The following is a 10,482-nucleotide window of genomic DNA, read 5'->3' on the forward strand; positions in this document are numbered from 1 at the left end:
AATGATTATAGAGGGCCGAAACTGCCATAATCAAAAATAAATAAATAAACGAGGAAATAAATAAATACATAAATAAATAAATGAGGAAATAATTAAATTTAATTTTTATTAGTTTATCCATTTATTCATCTATTTTATTTAGCCAACTTTATTTTTATTCCCATATTTTTATTTATTTCCACAGCAAATTATTATTTTTACACTTTTTTATTTCCACATTTATTTCTTTTTTCCTATGTCCGTTTTATTCAATTCTTCCCCCATTAACTTTATTCCCTCCTTAATTTATTTATGCATTTATTTTTACCTTCCTACATTTCCACTTTTCCTAATGCACACACTCCACATTTTTACTTTTCCTCGCGTGTTATTCCCTTGAGTGTATGCTAATGAGGTGGGCGTTTCTAACCTCCGTGTCAACCAATCAGCTCTCAGGCTTTGTCCTCGTGTGAACTTGCCCGCTGAATCAAGCTAACTTTGCTACACTAGCTTGAAGTGATTCCGTGATCTTTGGTGACTGTGGTTGTAAACGCTGCCAGGAACGGTTGAAACTTCTCTGACCGTGGTTGCAAACACTCTCGGAGTGGTCGTGTCCACGGTCAGAACAGCTGCACACAAGCTGCTGTCGCTTTATAAAGGTTTACACAACATGCTACCATGTTCAGAATGACTGTGAAGTAGGAGGATTCAGCTCGCAGGCCCTTGGAGCTGGAAAGCATCACGTTAAACATCTCACCCTCCAAACTACTGAGCAGTGAGTAGAAAGTTATTATGATAGAACTGAATCCTACTTAGTGTGTTTTGCATTACATTTTCCCATATTTATCTCACTGTTTTGCAGTAGAAGCACCTGCAGCACCTCTGGCAACCCCAGCTCCAGCAGCTGTGTCACCGGCAGCAGAACCAGGTTTTTTTTTAAATAAGAGGTTTCAGGGCTGGAGTTTGATTCCCTCACATGACGAATATCCCTCCTAAACCGAGACATAAGTTGTGGTTTTCTTTTTGTTGTTTATGCGTTCTGGTTTCATTCTGGCTACGTTCCAGCCAAGTTCCTGTTTCAGTTTGGCCTAATTCCCTTACGGGCCGTGAATTGATTGCCATAAAGGCTATGAATTGATCCCTGCAGTGATGATCAGGTTTCAAACACGAGTTTAAGTAAAACCATTTCTTTTCTGTATAAATGTCAGGTACTAACACTGAAATGCTTGTTCATGAAGTCATATTGTTTCTCCTGCTTAGAGCCGATACTAATTAGAAAGGTTAAATGATCTTTTCCTTGCATCTGCTGGAATTAGACCTAAAAAAACAAAAACTGAGAAGCTCTGACAAGCAGGAGAACTAAGACTATTTCTGCTGTTTGAGTTCCTACTAACACCAACATTTGGACACACTGAATGCTGGATGACTTATTTTTCTCTTTAGCTGCACTGCTGTCCAGACCTCCTGCGTCACAGTAACCGAACCACGGGCATCAACAGCTGGTGGTAAAAGCTCATTTCTTCCTTGTGTAATCAAACGTAGGGTCAGTATTGTGATATAAAGTGAAATATGATTATTTATTTACCTTATTTTGGTTCTAGCCTCAACAACTGTAAAGCAAAGAGCCGCTGTGCCTCTACCACCACAGCTGGTGTTCCTTACAAAGGAAGAGTTGAACTAGTCAGTCAGAACCTGAGTCAGTCACAGGTACCTCTACTGACACATCTGATCAACACACAGTTTTTAGAAGCCAGTACAATTTTCTTGACTGATGTTCTCGTCCCATATACATAACAGAAGGGTTGCATTTGTTTTTTCAGGTCCCAGCACAAGCACTGCTGCCTCCTCTGCAAAGAGAGAACTTGTTATAGAGGATACCAGTGAAGATGGTAAGAACTGAGTATTTTCCACTCTGTCTTTGAAACATATTTAGATCTTTTGAGTCTAATACCTTTCTTGTGTTATATCTTTATTGTTTTTATATAATAACTCCATCAGCACAGCCACAAGCTGTTGTTCCCCCGCCTGACCATGACATGGGCAGCTGGAACTGTTCTCCACAACAAAAGCTGTGGATGAAGATGGAGCTTAAAGACTTTGGGCTGTGGCCTGGGTCAGGCCCAGTGCGTAAACCAGGAAACACCATCTCACTGTGGCGTCTCCCTCCGCAACCAGAGCTCATGGCTGACCTGCCTTCACCAAACTTTTTCCAGCTGCATCCGTTTTTCCTTTGGAAGCCAGAGAGTGATATCATGGTGAGGCTACGGAACAACTACATCCTGCCCTGCCTCTATGGCTGTACCCATCCACAGGTGGTGTCATCTGGTGTGGGCAGACCACGAGTAATTGTTGGCACCAGCGGGCAGTACTACATCCTGGCTTCACGGCTCCGTTGCAGGGTCTGTCAGAGGTGCTGGTTTGCAGACAAACCCGTGCTGGCTGGAGAAGTTGCCTCAGCGCTTCACCAACATTCTGCCTGCTTTTGTGACCTACAAAAAGGCCATCTGTAGGTCTGTCATGGACGAGCTGCGGTGAACCGGCAAGTCTCCTGCAGACATAGCAAATCAGATAAATGAGCTCATACATCTCAAGTATGAACGAGCTCACCTGGCCTACTTGCATGCTATTGAAAAAGACGCAGAGGCAGGCAGGTATGGGCAGCAGAGGACTATCAGCCAGTTTGTCAGGAAGGACAACACACCACGGAACTTCTGGCCTTTTGATGACCCCAATGGTTGGCGCGGCGTCTCTGTGTCCAGCTACTACCTGACAGACTGTCTGCTTGATGAGTTTAAACGTCAGGAGCCAACCACCTTGTTTATCAATGCTTGTTTATATTGTTTTATTTAACTTATCTTATTGTTATTATTGTTATATTTATTGCATTCTATTTGCCTCTATTTTGCTTTGTACCTGTATATATTGTGTCTCGTGCTTGTCCTGCTTTACTGTTGGTGTTGTATTGCTGCTGGTACCCAAATTTCCCTGAGGACTCTACAAAGGGATTAATAAAGTATTTCTATTCTATTCTATTCTATCTCAAAGCTCCTCCAGGGCACATTTGGGCAGGTCTTCAGATCAGACCACACGAGCAAAGTGGCACGGAAAGTCACACTGGCCTCTGGGGTTATGTCCAGCTACGCCATCATGAATGAGAACTGGATGATAGTGTGCTGGGTAATGGTTCAGTCTAAGACAGATAAGTCCTTGCAGCCCATGTATCAGGGTTTGGCCAAGTGGTACGCAGATTCTGGCGTGGACAAGGCTGGTCACCAATGGGTGGACAGGTGAGACTGTTTCCTTCATGCATTCACACTGACATACAAGTAGCACAGTAGAAAAACCACCAACCAGACCAGAAATCTGAATGTAGTGATGGACTCAGACCTAAAATTTGAAAACCACATTAAGGGCATCACAAAGTCCTTTTTAAAAGTCCAAATCTGCACTGTGTCTCTGTTCTCTTTTTGATTTTTGTTTTTAATTTTAAACTGTGTTTTTCATTCTTTTACTTTTCAATGCGTCTTCTGCACCATTTGTAATGCATTTAATATTTTATATAAAGCTTTTTGGATTGTCTTGTACATGAAATGTGACCTTGCAATGTTTTGCCATACTGTACAGTATAATGCAATGCAAACACAATATCTGAATTGTGGCCTGGGCCACTTCTGGACCACCTCACAACACCTGTGCCTCCCGCTCCCATTACAACAGCAACATTGTCATGAAGCTGGACCTTTTTCACTGCATGAGGTGATTTTCCCGTGCCTGCATCTCGGAGCATCATCCCCTGTACAGTTCCTTCTGCCAGATGCTTTCTGCGGCCTTCAGCATTGTGGACCAGGAGGATTTGAAAAGGCTTCAGGACGCCTACAAGTTCTGTGGGATCCATCCAGCCACTCCAACAAAGCAACACATCCGTGAGCACTGTAGGACACGGATCCCACCACCCACTGAGCTTCTCGACAGAGTGGAAAAAGTCCTGAGACACTTTCATCTGGCCACAGACCCAGACAATGTCCCTTTGTTCAAGTCATCAATGCTGAAGACCTGGTGTATCCAGAGAGTCCGTATGCTCCGCTGCTGCCTGAGTGACCCAGAGCTGTCAGAGGGAATCATGTACAGGAACGGTGGAATGATCCAGCTCAACCATGTGCCTGGTGAGGGTGCCAAAGTGCCAATCTGGATCCCGGTCCGAGGCACCTCACAGCAGGAGGACTATCACTTTCACCAAACCCAGTGGATCACCGGCACACAGGTATCCACCGAGCTTTTCCAGGCACAGGGTATGACTGGTGTAGCCCGACGGAACTACCAGCGGTTGGTAGACCTCAAGCAGCCATCCCTGGTCCTGCCGGCTGTGTTTGATCCAGCTCTCATTGCTGAGATAAACTCTGCTTCCAGACGAGTGACTGGACAAGCAAAATATCCTGCGCTTCGCCTCAGACAGGGACACGGGCGAGAGGTTCGGCCTAGATTACCATGAGCCAGGCTGCCGTCCAGTCCCTCTGGATTGGGACAAGCACTGGACTAGGAAGAGAGATGAGGAAGCAGTACTTCCTGTCCGTGTGCCATTCACAGGTCCAGATCCTGCTCCAACCCGTCCAGCTCCAACCCGTCCAGCTCCTGCTCCATTAGCTAGAGTCACGGCTCCCTCTTCCAGCTGGGCTCCACCCTCTCAAATGTTGTCTCCTCGTGTTGCCGTCCAGAAACAAGAGGACACACCAGAGTCGCCTCAGAAGATTCCAGCTGCGATGGGTAAGTAGATATAACATATAGCGTTCCTGTAGTCACCATGGAGCCAGCTGTGTTTAATCCACCCATCCCTTTGACAGAGGAGTCCGTAGAGAGGATTGTGGAGGGCATCTTGGTGAGGCAGCAGCAGTATCGTCAGCAGCAGGAGCAGGAACAGAAGAAAAGGCAAACTAAGACCTGTCTCGCCTGTGGACAGCCCAAGTCTCGTTATAAGACAGATGGATCATCCATCCACTTTTTTTATCAACAGGGGCCAGTCTGCTATTTCTACTGTTCCCAGAAAGTCCATCAGCTGTTTGCTGCTGAGGGCCTTTCAGACTCCAAGCTGCCCTTTGAGAAGTTTGCTCAGACCGAGTTCTTTCAGAGGGAGCTGGACACCACAAAGCAGCGGGGGGAGGAGCGGTTAGAGAAGAAGAGGAAGTGGCCCGAGACAAGTCAACGGCCTGGCCGACTTTGCAGGTTCTGCCACAATGAGCTTAAGCAAGGACCAAACAGCCCACACATCCACACGGGCTTTCCTGGTGTGGAAATATATATACTGCCCCTCCAAGGTGCATGCCTTGCATCGTGGCCAGGGCATGGAAAAAGAAATGACCTGGAAAGAATTCCAGAAGTCTCCATTTTATGACCTCGAGAAAAAGAGATGGGTGGAAGAAAGAAAATAATCAGACTGTAGATATTTTATTCTCATTTAAGGGTGTTTTCTGTTCATGTAAAAGATGTTGCGTAGTATTAAGTTATTGTAGAGTTATTGAAGGTAATCGAGTTATTTCGTCTTGAACATGTTTATATTTACATACATGTTCAATTACATAGAGTGCTCTACATAAGTTTTAAGTTTTCTTTTGCTTACAACCATTTGCTTTCTTTCATTATCTAATATTTTTTTATTGTAAATATCTGGAAATGTGTTTATTTTTACTACAACATTGTGTTTACACACTTGTTTTATTTTTTTATTAATATGAATACATGTTGATGTTGATTTATCCTCTTTACACCCTTTCTCAATCATTCAGTCATTGACAACCTTTCCCTCAGTCACAAATAAACAAATAAATATACAAATAAACTGCCTTGCCTTGTCTAACAAATATTCCTTTTCCTAATGTATTCAAATAGACCTTGGGGCTACTGAGATACAATCATTTCATTATGGGTACTCAATATTTAAGCAGAAGGCCTGGACTTAATGAGTGACAAACTGTACTACCAGCAAAATATTACAATATTTTTTGTTACATCTTAAGTCTTATTTATCTTTAGTCATTTGTATTCGTACTTCATAATAACTGATGAAAGGAATGTTTGTTTTAAGTTTGTTACTTGTAAAATAACATTAAACATGTTTGAAGTCTTTTTTCATAACTATTAACTAATATTTTAACTTTTAACTAATACTTATTCATTTGCCTGATGGATACTAGTAAATAAAAATATAAACGATGAAAAATTAATTTAACATCTAGAATTTTCATTTACAGAGTCAAAACATCTGCTTTAATAAACAAGTAGAAGGTTGTCATACATGGGATTCTAACTTGTAAAATAGGGTAAAAACACATTCAGGTTCAGCACCTTGGACAGCGACATAAATGCTGCCATTTGATTGGCTGTCACTCTGTTCCACCTATACGCGGGGAGAACATGCAAACTCCACACTGAAAGGCCACCGCCCTAAAGGTCTGAACCCCCCCCAAACCAACAACCTTCTTGCTGTGAGGCTGTGGTGCTAACCACCACACCACCGTGCAGCCCTTTCAAATGTGATTTTATGGTTTTAACATGAGTGTACTGTTGTTTTGAATTTGGACTTTAGCTACATCTACTAAATTTTATATTTTAGAACAATAATTGTAGTTAGTCATATTAAACTAACCATCAGCCAAATTAACATCAACATGTGTTTTTCACTTATTCAACTTTTTAATTTACTCAACACTGTTAAATGTAAAAATGTTGCAGCAAAAACTGAAACCAGAGCAGTCCAGAAATCATTTCTTTACTTTCATGAGACACCCTTTTGTCCACATGTGCATAAAAGTAGTGAACAAAACGGCTGACCTGGATTTTATGGTCGCTATGGTTCCTCCATAGGTGCATCATAATTTAAAAATAAACAAAGCTTCTACGGATAAATATGTTTTTTGAAATGTTCTATTTTATCTCAACAAGTCCTCGTTGAAGACAAGTTGTTGCATCTTGAGTCTGTCAAGTTGGAAAGTACAGCGTCAAACATGGAAAATGTAAGATTTGAGTTCATTTAAATTCTCCAGATTATACTTTAAAACTTTTAACACCAACTAATGAGGTAAAATGGTCAATTAAAGAGAATTAAGTTGTGTAGAAGTCTGAATTTAACTCATTTGGAGGAGAAAATGTGACTTTGACAACTAAAATTTTTAAATTTGGCCTGTTGGTATTAAGTTTTGTACATTTAAAAAAAAACTGCTTATAAGTGATTCAGTATAAGAAAACTGTAGTAAGAGTTAAGAAAATGTTACTATTTTCCTTAAACTCCTTTTGTTTGATTAAAACTGTTTTTAATGAACAAAACTCAGATTTTGTCTGTAAACGTTAGAAGGATTTTTAAATATATCTAAAGAAAATGTTTTCCTAAATGCTTCTGCACTTGAAACAGCTGACATTCGGATAAACCGTTGAAATTCTTCTTCAAGTCAGAGAAATCATCTGTGTCCAGACTGCAAATAAAGTGGGCATGAACGAAACCATGACACTCTAATCAGCGTTTATTTAGAATCAAATTCAGTTCACCAAATATATGTTGACTTATCAGAATACTTTATGAATACCCGGAGGGAAAATCAGTTGTTACGTTAACAACACGTTCAAAATACAAATAAAATTAAAAACTAAAATGAAAGGTATGATAATTTCTTTGTCAGTTGATGTAACAGTCAAAATAGCCGCAGTGTATTGTGGGTCGATCGCCATGTTGGTTGCTTCGTTGTAAACAACTAGGCATGGAGCCCCCCAGGGGTCACGTTTTTTGTTTGCGTGCTAACGCAGTACTTTTGCGTTAGCACGCTGTACTTTTGCGTTAGCACGCTGTACTTTTGCGTTAGCCGTTTTGGTAAGTTTCTTTAGGCATGTAGTCTGTCATGTTATTTCCACGTTAACAGAGGAAGTGTGTTGTTGTAACTCCTGCTTTAACGGATTAATTACAAGTGCAGACAAGTAGGTTTGCTGTAATCAGAAATGGTATCAAGCTTTACTGTTTTGGTTGCTTTTATTTAGACTGTAAAGTGAGATCGATATGATTTATTGGTAATTTATTAGGCCTAAATAAACTCCAATTTCCATTCATTTTCATGGCCGCTACAGCTTATTATTAAGTAGACGTTAGGGTAATTATGGTTCAAAAATGATAATTTAATCTTTATTTAGACTATTTCATCTGCATTTTGCCTCACGTGACACGTTACAGCATCTGACCGCTGTAACGTGTCGTTCATCAGCTGTTATTCCCGGGAAACCTGACGGACCTGACATCCGCTAGATTACCTGCCGCCCGGTGGGTTCCATGTGAGAGCATAAACGCCTCCTCATCACTGTTGACGGTGTGTTGGGCCCACTTTCTGAGTTTTATTTCCCCCTTAATTCATCTTTTGTGTTTGTCTCTTCTTTGGTAGCTATTACGGTTCGCCTCGCAGGTGTAGCTGACATGACAGCTGATAGACGGCACGTTACTGCGGTCAGATGACGCTGCTGCTGTGGAGCGCAGACAAAATAGTCCATATTCAAAGAATGAACATTAAACTATCCCATTTGAGTCAGGAGAGCCAAAAGAGAAGCCAGCAGTTATCAATGTATTATAATTATCAGTCTACCGAGCAGTTAAATAGCCCAATTCCCAGTCATGAAAACGAATGTTGCTGCTTTACTGTTTCGGCATTAAAATAAACTTTTAATACTGGATATGGCTCACTGAGGAAGTGAGGTGGAAGGAGGAAGAAGAATTGTCCGGGAGATGGGAAGTCTGGGCTTCTCTGCTTGAGCTGCCTCCCTCATAACCCCACCTTGGATAAGTGATTGAAGCTGGATGAATATTTCAGTTCATCATATATGTTTGTACATTTTAAATAAATTTGTTAAGCTGGAAGTTTCACGTTAAACAATGACAACAAAAAGTGTTTTTTTTAAGGTCATGTTTTTATTAATGAAAAATATTCTGCTTCTAAAACGTATCTAAATGCTAAACTAACATTCACCCTACATGTTGCTAGACTTTTTTTTACCAATCTAAACAGAATATAATTCAGATGATAGAGAATGTAGAAGTGTGTTTACTGAACACAGACATAAATCAGCTGTATTTCAGTATATCTGTGTTTACTCTGCACTACAGCCTTCACTACACGTCAGACATACTTAAGCTTGAATCCAAAACAGACCTTTCATACAGTATAAAGCAATAAAACACAATAACATCAGACATGATTAATATCTCACTTAGATTCACTTAGAAGGTCACTTCTTTACTTCAGGACAGCAGGTCTTGTAGGACTAATTCAGATTAGTCACATTCACTGTTCATGTACAGTTTGTCTCTTATGTGTGTGTTTAGTTGCAGAACGTGAGTCCGTGTCCTTTTGGGAATGGGAGCGACTGTCCGAGCTGCAGGGAAGTCCAGGTAAGTCACCTGACTCACTTTTAAATTCATCAGGTTCATGTCACAATGTGCCCAGTAATGAGAGAATCAGACATTTCTCTACAATAGATTCCTGAGAAAAACAGGAATGTTTTAGTTGACAGTTTACTGTCCAAGTCTGCTGCACAGCTGAGAATTAAAAGGTTTGATGTGTAAAATCTGATCTGTGGCTTCTTTTCTCTGGTGATGTGGCCACATTGCAGAGTTTGTACATGTTGCTCTGCAGGAATGTAAAAGTATGTAGTTAAGTCGGTCGCTTCCTCTGCTCTGAACTCCTTTTCTGGGGAAGTAACCTTGTCCAGGTGACTGATGTAGTTTTTAAAGAGGTGAATCCTAAAATGCATCAGATGTGTGTGATGTGTTTGTGTCTGCAGTCAGTGTGATGAATCTGCAGTGAGAGTGTGTGTGATGTGTTTGTGTCTGGAGTCAGTGTGATGAATCTGCAGTGAGAGTGTGTGTGATGTGTTTGTGTCTGGAGTCAGTGTGATGAATCTGCAGTGAGAGTGTGTGTGATGTGTTTCTGTCTGCAGTCAGTGTGATGAATCTGCAGTGAGAGTGTGTGTGATGTGTTTGTGTCTGCAGTCAGTGTGATGAATCTGCAGTGAGAGTGTGTGTGATGTGTTTCTGTCCGCAGTCAGTGTGACGAATCTGCAGTGAGAGTGTGTGTGATGTGTTTGTGTCTGCAGTCAGTGTGACAAATCTGCAGTGAGAGTGTGTGTGATGTGTTTGTGTCTGCAGTCAGTGTGATGAATCTGCAGTGAGAGTGTGTGTGATGTGTTTGTGTCTGCAGTCAGTGTGATGAATCTGCAGTGAGAGTGTGTGTGATGTGTTTGTGTCTGCAGTCAGTGTGATGAATCTGCAGTGAGAGTGTGTGTGATGTGTTTGTGTCTGCAGTCAGTGTGATGAATCTGCAGTGAGAGTGTGTGTGATGTGTTTGTGTCTGCAGTCAGTGTGACGAAACTGCAGTGAGAGTGTGTGTGATGTATTTGTGTCTGCAGTCAGTGTGATGAATCTGCAGTGAGAGTGTGTGTGATGTGTTTGTGTCTTCAGTCAGTGTGATGAATCTGCAGTGA

General features: G+C 41.4%; 1 long non-coding RNA gene across 2 annotated transcripts; it reads left to right on the forward strand.

The window, feature by feature from the left end:
* The first annotated feature begins 445 nt into the window (after positions 1-445).
* Positions 446-2,909, forward strand: LOC121650064. Of its 2 annotated transcripts, XR_006012202.1 has the most exons (6): positions 446-754; positions 842-907; positions 1,423-1,484; positions 1,581-1,686; positions 1,800-1,868; positions 1,978-2,909. It is a non-coding gene; the product is annotated as an uncharacterized LOC121650064 (long non-coding RNA). The 2 variants fall into 2 exon arrangements; XR_006012201.1 differs by having other exon boundaries at positions 842-1,484.
* The last annotated feature ends 7,573 nt before the right edge of the window (positions 2,910-10,482 follow it).

Source organism: Melanotaenia boesemani, chromosome 12 (genome assembly GCF_017639745.1).
Source record: "Melanotaenia boesemani isolate fMelBoe1 chromosome 12, fMelBoe1.pri, whole genome shotgun sequence".
NCBI lineage: Eukaryota > Metazoa > Chordata > Actinopteri > Atheriniformes > Melanotaeniidae > Melanotaenia > Melanotaenia boesemani.